Source organism: Marmota flaviventris, chromosome 2 (genome assembly GCF_047511675.1).
Source record: "Marmota flaviventris isolate mMarFla1 chromosome 2, mMarFla1.hap1, whole genome shotgun sequence".
Classification (NCBI taxonomy): domain Eukaryota; kingdom Metazoa; phylum Chordata; class Mammalia; order Rodentia; family Sciuridae; genus Marmota; species Marmota flaviventris.
This window is the reverse complement of record NC_092499.1, coordinates 1,597,759-1,610,353: the sequence shown is the minus strand read 5'-3', so window position 1 is coordinate 1,610,353 and position 12,595 is coordinate 1,597,759. Positions and strand designations below refer to the sequence as shown.

The following is a 12,595-nucleotide window of genomic DNA, read 5'->3' as shown; positions in this document are numbered from 1 at the left end:
CAAAGAGTGCCATCCGCCCGAGATGTGGCCAGTGTGCCATCGAGGAGACCCCAGGAGTGAATAGAGGGCTTGCTTCTGTGGAGCTGTGTTCGCCTGCAGGTGAGCTTCAGATGGGCCTGCTGCACTCTGCTTTGGCTCCTTCAACAGTTTTTTATGAGCGTGGTGTTGAGGATACAGAGGATGAGGTTTGCCCTTTTGGGGTTAGGACCCCAGGGCTTTGGTGCCTTATGGAAAGGAAAGGCAGGTGCTCAGCAGGACTCCTGCACCCGGTGAGGCTCCTGGAGGACATGGTGTCCGTGGGAGACCTGAAGAACAGCATTTGCCTCAAAACCAAAATCAGCAGTGACTCCCAGGCCTGCCTTGCCCCAGCATCGGACTCCTCACCAGGGGCGGTGCTGACCTTCTCATTCCCTCACTCTCTCTGACTGCCTCACTGCCATCAACCCCAGTCCTTGGACCTCCATTGCTGGCTGCTGGCTCTCCCTGAGCCTCTCCCCTCCCTGCCGACCTCCCCTATTGCCTCTCTAGCAGGGCATGCTTTTGTTGTGCCTCTCCAGCAGCCTCCTGGGCTCCCCAAACGAGGGGCAAAGTGTACATGCAGGAGTGTATGTGTGCATTTTGTTGTACTGGGGACTGAACCCAGGCCTTGCACAATCCAGGCAAGTATTCTACCACTGAGCTACACCCCCAGCCCCTGCTTGCCTATTTAAAAAAAAAAAAATTATAGTTGTGGATGGACAGGATGCCTTTATTTATTTAGTTTTTTATGCAGTGCTAAGGATCGAACCCAGTGCCTCACACATGCTAGGCAAGTGCTCTGCCATTGAGCTACAGCCTCAGCCCCTGCTTGCCTATTTTTTGAGCCATGATCTTGCTGTGTTGCCCAGGCTGGTCTTGAATTCCTGAGCTCAAGCCATCCTCCTGCCTCAGCCTCCTGAGTAGCTGGGACTACAGGTGCATGTCACCATGCCTGGCTAGTACTGAAGTTTTTAACCTCAGGCAAAGGGGAGTCTGAGGGGGGAGGAGGGGCCAGGTGTCTTATCAGCTCCACTGTGGAGCTTGGCTCTGTTCATCAGGGGTCTAGAAGCTGCTATTGAGAGGGGAAGCTGTGGAGGCAAGGCAGGAGAGGCTGATTAGGATAGGTAGCAGGGCAGCTCTAGGTGCTGGGCTGGCTCTGCAGTGTGCAGGTGGGGGGACTGGGTGGGCAGAGCAGATGGTGCACACTCCTCAGGTGCAATGGCAACTTTACTTGTCCTCTGTCCAGTGGGTTCTGCTGGCACCCCTGTGCACTTGTGCTTGGATGACCTGGTGGTTAGTACTGCTCATCTGAGCACTTTATGCTGGTGGATCCTTGCCCTGTGTCTTTCCCACTTCTGGTTCTGGCCCAGTCTTTAGCTCTCTGAGCTGTACCTGTGCTGGTGGTTGTGGATGTGTTAATTGCTGCATAGTATTCCCCAGAAGCACCCCTGGTTTCTTCTTCCCTCCCTTTACCTTTGGCTGCTTTCCAGTTTGGGGCTGTGGCAGTAGATGTTCTTGAGCCTGTCTCCTGTGTGAGTCTCTTCCTGTGGACCTGCCTCGAGTGTGGATCAGAGGTGTGGGCATGTGCCTGCTCAGCAGTCCTTCCAGAGGCTTTCCAGAACTGTGTCCACTCTGGTCCCACCAGTGGGCAGGACCCCTGTGGCTCTATGTTCTTGCCAACACACATTTGACTTTTATTTAATTAATTTATTTATTTGTTTGTTTGTTTATTTATTTATTTATTTGCAGTACTGGGGATTGAACCCCGGGTGCTTTACCACTGAATATCCCAGTTCTTTTTATTTTTTACAAGTTGCTGAGGCTGGCCTCAAATTTGCCATTCTCCCTGTCTCAGCCTCCCGAGTCACTGGGATCATTGTCATACACTGCTGTGCCCAGCATGTCTGATTTTTTAATTTTTGAAAATGTGGTGGGTGTGAAATGGTATTGTGATTTTTTTTTTTTTTTTATTCTTTCCTTTTTTTTTTTTTTGGTACTCGGGATTGAACTCAGGGACTCTAGCACTGAGCTACATCCCAGCCCTTTTTATTTTTATTTGAGACAGGGCCTTGCTAAGTTCCTTAGGGTGGCCTTGAGCTTGTGATCCTCCTACCTTAGCCTCCCATGTTGCTGGGATTACAGGTGTGTGCCATGGTGCCAGGCACCATGATTTTAACTTTAATATTATTCTTTGATCATGAATCTAGGCCATTTTGTTTCCTTGTCAGTGGAAATCCTGTTCGTTTCTCTGCTGTTTCATTTCTCTTTTTTCCTACTTGGTCTTCAGCAGTTTCTACAGGAAACGGAGCTCCTTTTCCAGCCGCCAGTGTTGAAGTGCTCATCCAGTTTCAGGGTCTTTCTGCCTTGGATGTGCCTTTGGGGCTGGCCTGGGGTTTGTCATCCTGTGTTGGTTTTCTAGAGGAAGCAGGAGAGTTTTTGTCCCCTGGGATCTTTGTGCCAGGGCCCTGGGGCCATGACAGCCTACAGAGGAGGAAGGGTCCAGTGTCCTGGTGTGTGTCCAGTGACTGCTGGCTGAGAGCATCTCCAGCTGTATCCCTCCTCTGTGGCTGTGCTGTGGCACATGGGCGGGGGGCACCTGCCTCCCAGAGTGTCCCTGCCCCTGCTGGGATGCCCAGAGTGCCCCTGAGACCCTGTGCTGTACAGCCTGTACCCACCTGCCCTCCGCAGAGCCTTGGCCATCGTGGGCCTTTGCTCTTCCTACTGGATCTCCTTTCATGTTGAGGTTCACTGATTCATCTTTAAATGTTGTGTGCTCACAAAATGCACCTTCCTTGGCACACATCTTGGCATCTGCAGACCCTGCCTGCTTCTTGGCTTGTGGAGTGAAGGTGTTGCAGATGCATCCAAGCGCCAGGAGCTGGGTCCTCCGCATGCACTGAGTAGTGATAGGTGTGTGCTTGTGGGAGGCACCGAGAACCCTCAGGGGCCTGTGCCTCCCTAGTCAGCCCCTGTGCCTCCCACTCTCCACCCAGGAGCAGCGCCAGCTGTCCAGAAGGCCACATGGGTGGGATCAAGCTGCAGGCGGATACAGCAGGGGCCCCAGTTCCTCTCCCTGTGCCACAGTGTTCTCTTGTGAAGAGTGACGCCCCTGGTCTGGCTGCACCTGTTGCTGGGCCTGGGGCTCTTCCCAGTTGGGCTGGTACTATTGGAAGCGTCTGTGCTGTTGCTGTATGGGGCTTTTTATGGCCGGCTGTTCTTACTTCTCCTTGGTAACAACTGGCCACAGGGGTGGGTATGACTGACCCTAAGAAAGCCCCAGTTTCCGAGATGGGAACCATCTCTCATCCTGCCAGCAGTCTGGGATGTGCGTTCCCATTTCAGTGGTTCTGTGGCTGTGACATGCTTCTCAGTGGGCTGCCCTGTATTGAGCGCTGCTTCACGGCTGTGGGCCCTTCCTTTTTGTGAGGTGTGAGAAGCTTGTCTCTGCTTGGCCATCGTGGGTCTCGTGGTGGCCGATGCATGGACTACGTGTGCTCTACCCTGGCTACAGTTTGCCTCTCCTCTCTTTGTGGTGGGTTTTATCTAGAGCAGCGTCTTGCTGGGCTGCCCAGGCTGGTGTCGGTCTGGGCTCCAGGAGCCTCCTGCCTCAGCCTCCTTGGTAGTGGGGACCTCAGGCACGTGCCTGCCATGCCCAGCACGTGGCCTTTGTGGATGAGCAGGTTCTGGTGCAGTCCAGTGTTGCAGTTAGTGGTCTTTGTGTCCTGAGTAAGCAATCTCAAGGTCATGAAGATGCTTTTCTGTTTCTTCTGGAAGCTTTTTATGGCTTTGGCTCTGTGTTTGGGTGTGTTACTCATTTTGGCCTCAGGGGACTGTGACTGGAGGCAGGGTTTTAAGTGCCCGAGTGACTTGCAGTCACTGAATTGCACATGCCCCGGTGTGCTCTGTGGTGGGAGTCCCTGATCCCAGAGCAGGTGGAAGGAGTGGCACTGCTTGTCCTGAGGGTTCCGTCCTCAGTGCTTGTCCTGAGAGCAGTGTAGAACCTGCCCTCAGGCGTGCGGATCTTGGGTTGGACCTACTCCTGCAGGCTGGCACTTGATATTACAGTGAAAGTAAGCTTTTCATCACTTGCTGCTGGAGTGAAAAGATCGGCTGATTGATTGATTGTCTTTGCAGTCTTGGGGACTTGAGCATGCTAGGCAAGTGCTTCACTACTGAGCCACATCCCCAGCCCCAGCTCGTGTGGGCTGCCAGCATCTAGAACTTTTTTTGTTTCTTTGAGCCGGATTCTGCCCGTGGCTGGCCTTCAGTTGATTTTCTTTTCTTTTTCTTTTTCTTGGTGTTTGGGTTTGTACTGCTAACTTCATCCTGCAGATAGCAACTGAGGCTTAGGATGAGTGACCTACCCCAAGCCACAATAGGTAAGGAACACAAGCCATGAATGGCACTGAACTCCCAGATCTCGGCAGCTTAGCTGAAGGTGCTCATTACTCACTCCCATCAAGTTCAGTCTGTTTTGGGTTGGTGGTCAGCTCTCCTCAGGTGGGAGGGGAGGACCTCAGCCTCCTTCCCTCTGTGGCTCTGCTCCCCTGAGCCCTCTACATGGAGGAGCAAGTCCGGCCGTTAGGGCCAGGAGTGGGCAGGGAAGCAGCAAGGTGCTCGTCTCTACCCACGTTCTGTGGGTCAGGTCCTGCCAGGCGTGGACTATTCGCTGGGTGGGCACCGGGTGAGGCAGGCTGGCTGTGTGCCCTGGACTTCAGGTGATCTGACTGTTTTAACCCCGTGCCTTCCCTATACACGATCTGCTTTTTCTACATGTGTCTTGTCTTTTGCAGATGGGGAATTGGCTGTGAGTCTCCCGCCCTCTGACCCCTCTCGCCTCACTGTCCTGGCTGTCGCTGCTCTGCTGGTGGCCTTGGCTTCTTTTGTTCTACCTCAAGTAGAGTTGACATGCTGTTCTGTCCAGTCGCAGCCTTCCTGTCTGGCCTGGCAGACTGTGGTGCCCACTCCCTCCAACTGTGAGCTGAGGACCTGGGCCTTCTGCTGCATCAGGCACCGCTGGTGTTCAGCTGGGGTCGTCTGCTCAGGAATGTCTGGAGAATCCACCTATGAAATATCCTGATCCTGGACTTTCTTTGTGGAAAGTTTAACTACGTGTTTAATGGCTGTAGAATGCCTTTTCCCCTAGTTTTGGATTATAGTCTTCTGAGAATTTGTTCAAGTTGTCCAGATTTTCAGGGTTACTGGCATAATGTTGTTTATGTATTCTTGTCCCCTGGTGTCTGCTGGTCTGTAGTGCAGTCTCCGTGAACTTGGTTACGATGGTTATTCACGCATGTGGACCTCTACTCCTGATCTGTCTGACCCAAGGCTCCACCAATTTGGGAGTGTGTGTGTGTGTGTGTGTGTGTGTGTAGGGGGTACTGGGATTAAAGCAGGGCCTTGCACATGGCAGGTGAGCACTTTACTGCTGAGGTATACCCCTCAATCCTTTTTATTTTATTTTGAAACAGGGTCTCTCAAGGCAGGCCTCAAACTTGCCATCTTCCTGCCTCAGTCACTAGGATCATAGTCACGTACCATAGTGCCTCGTGGGCCCATCAGTTTTTGAAAATAAATATTAGTTCTCTATTGTCTTCCATTTGATTTGCTTGGGTTTATTTTGCTCTGTTGTTTCTAATGCTGTCTTTCTTCTCTTTGGTCTTGAGGATTGGACCAGGCCACGAGCTTATTGGGCATGTACTCTGTCACCACCTGGCCCCCAACCCCTCATTTCTCATTTCCTAAGATAAATAACATACTAATTTTTTTTCCTTCCACATAAGCATTTATAGCCACACGTGCTCTCACAATTAATGGCTTAGCTGCATGTGGTGGCGCACACCTGTAATCCCAGCAGCTTGGGAGGCTAAGGCAGGAGGATTGTGAGTTCAAAACCAGCCTCAGCAATGGCAAGGTGCTAAGCAAAATACAAAATAGGGCTCGGGATGTGGCTCAGTGATTGAGTGCCCCTGAGTTCAGTTTCTGATATCCTCTCCGCCGAAAAAAGTTCATGGTTTAGTTGTACTTTACAACCTTTTTATGAAATATCATTCAGATTATAATATTTAAAATTTTTCTTTATTTCTTCTTCAACTTAATGGAGTATTTCACTTTCCTAATATCTAAACATACGTGTTTTTTAGTCGCTTTTCCAATTCTTTTCTTTTTCCCATTACTAATTTCTAATTCAGTTATGTTGTAGTCAGAGAAGAGGGTCACATCCCTCTTCTTTTTATTTTTTTATTTTGAGACAGAGTTTCACTAAATTCTTGCTAAGTTGAGACTGCCCTTGAACTTGGAATCCTCCTACCTGTTTCCTGAGCCACTGGTATTATAGGTGTGTGCCATTGTGCCCTAGTTTATCAGTTTTTTTCCTTCAGAGACTTAGAGAGACTGGAACTTGTGATCCTCCTGGTTTCGCCTCCCTGCCAGCATTTCCCCTGCCCACGTTGACTTGGTGACTGCTCAGCCTCCAACCTCTGCAGGGCCCTGAGGATGACTGGAGCTCCCTGGAGGAGCTGCCCCACCTCCTTTCCCCTGGCTGTTGTCCGGCAGGAGGAGCCCAGTTCCCTGCTTCTGTGTCCCCCCCCCCCAGCGCCTCCCTCCACAGGGGCTCTGGGCTTGGCCAGGTGACTGGTTTAGGTCACTGTTTTGGCCATCAACTTACTAGCAAGTGCCACCGTGCCACTGGTTTTTTTTTTTTTTTTTTTTTGTACTGGGAATTGAACCCAGGAATGAGCTACCACTGAGCTACACCCCAGGCCGCTTATTTTATTTTGAGATAAGGGCCTTGCTAAGTGGCTAAGGCTGGCCTTGAACTTGTGATCCTCCTGCAACAGCCTCCCAAGTAGTGGGATTACAGGCCTGGCCACTGTGCCCAGCCTGTCCTTGTTTTGACTGACCTGCGGTTCCATTCTCGTCCTGCTCCCCGCTGCTAATAATGTCCCGGTTTAGTTTGGGGCTTTTTCAACCTGCCCGCGTTTGTCTGCTCTCCCTCACTCTCAGCCTACGCTCTGTTGACTCTCTCTCTGTTTTCCCCAGGATCCTGGTGGAGGTCATCCCTGCCCCTCCCCCTTGGGGACTGACCTCGGGGCACACATGTGAGAGCTGGCTGTGTCTACCTCCCCTGAGAGCAGAGCCACAGAGTGCAGTCCAGCCCTCCTGTCCCCTGCATGTGCTTCAGGTCTGGCTCTTGCCCCTCCTGGCAGCACTTGCCTGACTTGAAGCCCTTCTCACCTCACCTCCTCTGTTTCCCCCTTTGTCTGGAGATGCATCGCAGGCAACCCCCCCCCCCCCAACTGCAGACCTGGAGCTGCATTTCTGCTTGTCCAAGCTGTCTGTTTGCCTTGTCACCGCAGGTGTGCTGGCTCTGTGCTGGCTCCGAAGCGTCTCCTGCGTAGCTATGGCAGCGCCAGGCTCTGGCTTCCTGGCTTGCTGTGGGGGAGCCAGCTGCTGGCCAGCCAGGACTGCTGGAAGGAGGTCTGGCTTGGTGGCCCCTTCCCTGTGATGGCTGCCTGACCATGTGGCCAAGCATGGGCTTCTCCTGTGGTGCTCAGCAGGGGTCACGGCTTCTGCCTTGTGGGTTGCAGGTTTCCCTGTTCCCCGGAGGTTCTCAGCTGCTTTCTCTAGGGCTGTGGCCTCTGCCCCAGTCTGGGTCACCTCTGGGATGCTTGTGAACATGTCAGCCCTTCCCCTGTGCTCCCTGTCCAGATGAGGAGGGTGGCCTGGCACTGCAGGAGCAGCCCGTTGTGCCCACGTGCTGACACTATTCTTTAGGACTCATCCATCCTTTCAAGGTGGCTCTGGCTCCCATTGTGGGTGCTGTGTCAATCTCTCTTGGTGCCATCCCCACCCCGGCCCAGGGTTGTCCTGAGTAGCTGCTTGGTGAGTGTCCCTGTAATTGAACAAGATGTCATGCTAAGGAATGTTGTTTGCTTTGAGTCGTGGGAAGTCTCTGGGCCATGCTGAGGGTGTTCTGGGAGAGGGGTGTGCTGGTTGGGGGTAGTTCCACTGGGGTGGGGATGGGGGTTGTGTACATGGGGGTTGACAGAGGGGTCCCGCAGGGCTGGAGATGAACTCTGGGGGAAGAGTGCAGCAATCTGAGGGGGGTGGGATGAGGAAGGAGATACTGAGGAGGCCAGTGTGGGCTGTGCATGGCCTGCGGGCTTGGCATTTCCTGGGAACGCATCCCTGGCAGGCTGGTAGGGCCTGTTGCCTCCGGAGGCCCTGGGATTTAGAGGAGGGCTGCTCCGTTGTTGGGAGTGACCAGGCTCCATCTTCTCTTCCCCTTCATGGCTCACAGGGCAGGAGTCTGCTTTTAGGACACAGGTTTAGAAAGCTGCCTTTGACCAATTCTCTGTCCTGGCCTTGGAGCATTGTGTGGGCACTCTAAGTGGGCAGTGGTCCTCCATGGACCCAGTGCTGTGAATGCCTTTGTTGTCCTGAGTATTTTGTGTAGAAGAACAGCCCACAGTCCCTAGGGAGGAAGCAGTGCCCACGGTCCCTAGGGAGGAAGCAGTGCCCACGGTCCCTAGGGAGGAAGTAGTGGTCCAGGTGCCCAGGGAGGAAGCAGTGCCCACGGTCCCTAGGGAGGAAGTAGTGGTCCAGGTGCCCAGGGAGGAAGCAGTGGCCCAAGTGCCCAGGGAGGAAGCAGTAGCCCAGGTGCCCAGGGAGGAAGAAGTGCCCACGGTCCCTAGGGAGGAAGCAGTGCCCACAGTCCATAGGGAGGAAGCAGTGGTCCAGGTGCCCAGGGAGGAAGCAGTGGCCCAGGTGCCCAGGGAGGAAGCAGTGCCCATGGTCCCTAGGGGGGCAGCAGTGGCCCAGGTGTCCAGGGAGGAAGTAGTGCCCACGGTCCCTAGGGAGGAAGCAGTGGCCCAGGTGCCCAGGGAGGAAGCAGTGGTCCAGGTGCCCAGGGAGGAAGAAGTGCCCATGGTCCCTAGGGACGAAGCAGTGGCCCAGGTGTCCAGGGAGGAAGCAGTGCCCACGGTCCCTAGGGGGGGCAGCAGTGGCCCAGGTGTCCAGGGAGGAAGCAGTGCCCACGGTCCCTAGGGGGGCAGCAGTGGCCCAGGTGTCCAGGGAGGAAGTAGTGGTCCAGGTGCCCAGGGAGGAAGCAGTGCCCACGGTCCCTAGGGGGGCAGCAGTGGCCCAGGTGTCCAGGGAGGAAGTAGTGGTCCAGGTGCCCAGGGAGGAAGCAGTGCCCACGGTCCCTAGGGGGCAAGCAGTGGCCCAGGTGTCCAGGGAGGAAGTAGTGCCCACGGTCCCTAGGGGGGCAGCAGTGGCCCAGGTGTCCAGGGAGGAAGCAGTGCCCACGGTCCCTAGGGGGGCAGCAGTGGCCCAGGTGTCCAGGGAGGAAGCAGTGCCCACGGTCCCTAGGGGGGCAGCAGTGGCCCAGGTGTCCAGGGAGGAAGTAGTGCCCACGGTCCCTAGGGAGGAAGCAGTGGTCCAGGTATCCAGGGAGGAAGCAGTGCCCACGGTCCCTAGGGGGGGAAGCAGTGGCCCAGGTGCCCAGGGAGGAAGCAGTGCCCACAGTCCCTAGGGACGAAGCAGTGGCCCAGGTGTCCAGGGAGGAAGCAGTGCCCACGGTCCCTAGGGGTGAAGCAGTGGCCCAGGTGCCCAGGGAGGAAGCAGTGCCCACAGTCCCTAGGGGGGAAGCAGTGCCCACGGTCCCTAGGGAGGAAACAGTGGTCCAGGTTTCCAGGGAGGAAGCAGTGCCCACGGTCCCTAGGGGGGAAGCAGTGGCCCAGGTGTCCAGGGAGGAAGTAGTGCCCACGGTCCCTAGGGAGGAAGCAGTGGTCCAGGTGTCCAGGGAGGAAGCAGTACCCACGGTCCCTAGGGGGGCAGCAGTGGCCCAGGTGTCCAGGGAGGAAGCAGTGCCCACGGTCCCTAGGGGGGCAGCAGTGGCCCAGGTGTCCAGGGAGGAAGTAGTGGTCCAGGTGCCCAGGGAGGAAGCAGTGCCCACGGTCCCTAGGGGGGCAGCAGTGGCCCAGGTGTCCAGGGAGGAAGTAGTGGTCCAGGTGCCCAGGGAGGAAGCAGTGCCCACGGTCCCTAGGGGGCAAGCAGTGGTCCAGGTGTCCAGGGAGGAAGCAGTGCCCACGGTCTCTAGGGGGGCAGCAGTGGCCCAGGTGTCCAGGGAGGAAGTAGTGGTCCAGGTGCCCAGGGAGGAAGCAGTGCCCACGGTCCCTAGGGGGCAAGCAGTGGCCCAGGTGTCCAGGGAGGAAGTAGTGCCCACGGTCCCTAGGGAGGAAGCAGTGGTCCAGGTATCCAGGGAGGAAGCAGTGCCCACGGTCCCTAGGGGGGGAAGCAGTGGCCCAGGTGCCCAGGGAGGAAGCAGTGCCCACAGTCCCTAGGGACGAAGCAGTGGCCCAGGTGTCCAGGGAGGAAGCAGTGCCCACGGTCCCTAGGGGTGAAGCAGTGGCCCAGGTGCCCAGGGAGGAAGCAGTGCCCACAGTCCCTAGGGGGGAAGCAGTGCCCACGGTCCCTAGGGAGGAAGCAGTGGTCCAGGTGTCCAGGGAGGAAGCAGTACCCACGGTCCCTAGGGGGGAAGCAGTGGCCTAGGTGCCCAGGGAGGAAGCAGTGCCCACAGTCCCTAGGGAGGAAGCAGTGGTCCAGGTGTCCAGGGAGGAAGAAGTGCCCACGCTGCCTAGGCAGGACACAGTGGAAGCATGTCCTTTATAACCAGTGGTGGCTATGGTGCCCGTAGGCAATCTGAAATGCCTGGAATCGGCCATGTGTCTAGTCTTCTCTTTTGGCTCCTGAAAGAGCGGAGTTTCTAAGGGCAGGAGTTGGGTGTAGCAAGGCCGATGCAGAGAGCTGTTCTACAGTCATGTGTGACAGTTGGCATCTCCTTGGCTGTGTGGAGGTGGCAGGGCAACCTCAGTGGGTCTTGAGGGCCATTTGGGAGCCCAGGAGACAGGCGGCGTGGCCAGAATTGCTGGTGGCTGAGGAGGGGTGCTCGGGTCCAGGCAGGAAGCGTATAGGTGTGGGGAGCGCCTGGGTTGCTGTTCTCCCACGCTGTGCTGGACTCTCTCGCTGAATACACACAGAGCCTCTGGCTGCGGATCTCTCAGGTGCAAGTGTGTGAGCGTATGAGCTGCTGACTTACCAGCTACCATGGATAGCTCCACAGTGGCACTGACAGGTAGCCCCAAAATCATGTGTGAATGGATTTAGAAGCTGAGTTCTTTTTTTTTTTAATATTTATTTTTTAGTTGGACATAGTACCTTTATTTTACTTATTTTTATTTTTATATGATACTGAAGATTGAACCCAGGGCCTTGCACGTGCTAGGCGAGTGCTCTACCACTGAGCCTCAACCCCAGCCCTAGAAGCTGAGTTCTCCCCATGCTGGAGGTGGGTGGGAATGGCGTGTCGATGGGTTAGAGCCCTGTCCCCTTGGCTCTGGAGGTGGGTTGGAACAGACACAGGTGCTTGTTCCCAAGCCAAGGCAGGCTTTGCATGGGGCCATGGCTGGTGAGTCCCTAGCAACAGCACTTGGTACTTTCTGCTGACGCTTGCAAAGACTCCAGCCTGTGTGGGGAGCTCTGCTCTCTATGCATGGGAGAGAGGAGTCTCTGCAGCTGAGGCTGTGGCCTCAGGTCTCCTCTCGTGCAGGTGCCTGCCACACAGAGGCAACTGGCCCCATGAGACGTGGAAATGGTGGTGGAAGGTGCCAGAGAAGCAGGCACTTCTGCCTTCATGCTCTGACACTCAGGCCTGGGGCCTGGGGCCCTTCACCCCACCCTAAGCCAGCCTTTCCTTAGGGTCCTGCAGCTGGGCTTGGGCATCCCCTGCCTCCCAGCCACAGACCTGCATCCCTTCACCTGAGCCCAGCCTCAAGGGCACTGTCAGCAAGATGGGCTTCTGCCCAAAGGTCAGGCTTGCATTTGTTGAGTGTCCAGTGTGGAGACTGACAGGTCAGGACAGAGCACGTGGACTGGACTGGTGGTACAGTGGTGGGCAGGTTTGGTCCCCACATAGACCTCTGCACCACCCCTCCACCTCCAACTTCCACCTCAGGCAGGTAGGATGGGCCTCACCATACAGGAGTCTGAGCTCAGACAGGTGCATGTGGAGTATGGACCCTGTGGTCAGACCCCTTGCTTAGCTCTGCCCTTCCCAGATTGCGCCTCGATTCCACCTGTGCAGCCTGCACTCCCCACAGCTGCTCTAGCAGGCAGCTCTGCACATGTGGGTAGACTGACAGCCTTGGGAACCACCTGGCTGCCGAGGTAAGCAGCACAGTGGCCATGATGTCCAGCTTCCCTTCATCTTTCACCAGGACAGCATGTGTCGACCAGTGCTGTGTCCCCCTCCCCCCTCCCCTAGCTAGGCCAGGGCACACACCTGGGCAGGGTCAGGCCTGGAGAAGCCCCTTTCACACACCCCTGGGCGGGGCCAGGCCTGGAGATGCCCCTTTCACCAACGTGGTCCTCTGCCCAGGGAAAGGCAGAGATGCCGAGGGAGTGAGCCTGCCCGGCCTCTGCCTCCTGTGTCTGTGCACTGATGCAGACCTGTCCCTGTTCTGGCTCCTTCCTCCTGGCTGTTTACTCTGCAGCCCTTTGAGAGTGCCACGTGTGC

At 55.8% G+C, this 12,595-nt stretch overlaps 1 protein-coding gene across 6 annotated transcripts in view; it reads left to right on the top strand.

Annotated features, from left to right (window-relative positions):
- Pacs2 (phosphofurin acidic cluster sorting protein 2) overlaps nucleotides 1-12,595 on the top strand; it is a 71,599-nt gene that overhangs the window by 976 nt on the left and 58,028 nt on the right. The window lies entirely within an intron of this gene.